The sequence below is a fragment of the Cynoglossus semilaevis genome, chromosome 13 (assembly GCF_000523025.1).
Source record: "Cynoglossus semilaevis isolate Cse_v1.0 chromosome 13, Cse_v1.0, whole genome shotgun sequence".
NCBI lineage: Eukaryota > Metazoa > Chordata > Actinopteri > Pleuronectiformes > Cynoglossidae > Cynoglossus > Cynoglossus semilaevis.
Genome location: NC_024319.1, coordinates 4,398,924 through 4,399,154, shown reverse-complemented (window position 1 = coordinate 4,399,154; position 231 = coordinate 4,398,924).

Sequence of the window (231 nt, the reverse complement as noted above, 5' to 3'; positions counted from 1 at the left end):
TTTTCACGATGGTAAGGCTATAGTAAGGCATGTTTTGGGTGATTTTTGAAATATTCATATAAAATACTTTTTGGAGTTTTAAACACAGAATATTCACTTGGCAGCATGTTTTATGACATAGTCTTGCATTTTAAGGCATTTCGGGGACTTTTTATTTTTTTGGATATTTTCACGATGGTGTTTTTGAAAAATTTTTTTGAGAAATTGTTTTTTGAAATATTCATATAAAAT